Raw genomic sequence first — 287 nt, 5'->3', positions numbered from 1 at the left:
TTTTACTCTTAAAAAATGTATTATCTTTCTTTTTCTTTAATTGTTTTCCCTTTTCAAAAAAATGTACAATTTGTGATAATGCGTTTATAATAAATAATAATAAAATGTGCAGAAAGAGATGCTGCTCGTCGGGTTAACACATTAATACCCAACAGTACTCACAAGCCTACAGTCCAGCCATTCTGAAAGTAGACGAGACCGCATAATAGACATACAACAAACATTATGTAGAATTCAGATGATGGGACTCAGACAAGGTGGCAAAAGCAGCAGCATAATATATAACT

The sequence above is a fragment of the Solea senegalensis genome, linkage group LG6, assembly GCF_019176455.1.
Source record: "Solea senegalensis isolate Sse05_10M linkage group LG6, IFAPA_SoseM_1, whole genome shotgun sequence".
NCBI lineage: Eukaryota > Metazoa > Chordata > Actinopteri > Pleuronectiformes > Soleidae > Solea > Solea senegalensis.
Note: the sequence above shows the minus strand (reverse complement) of the source record.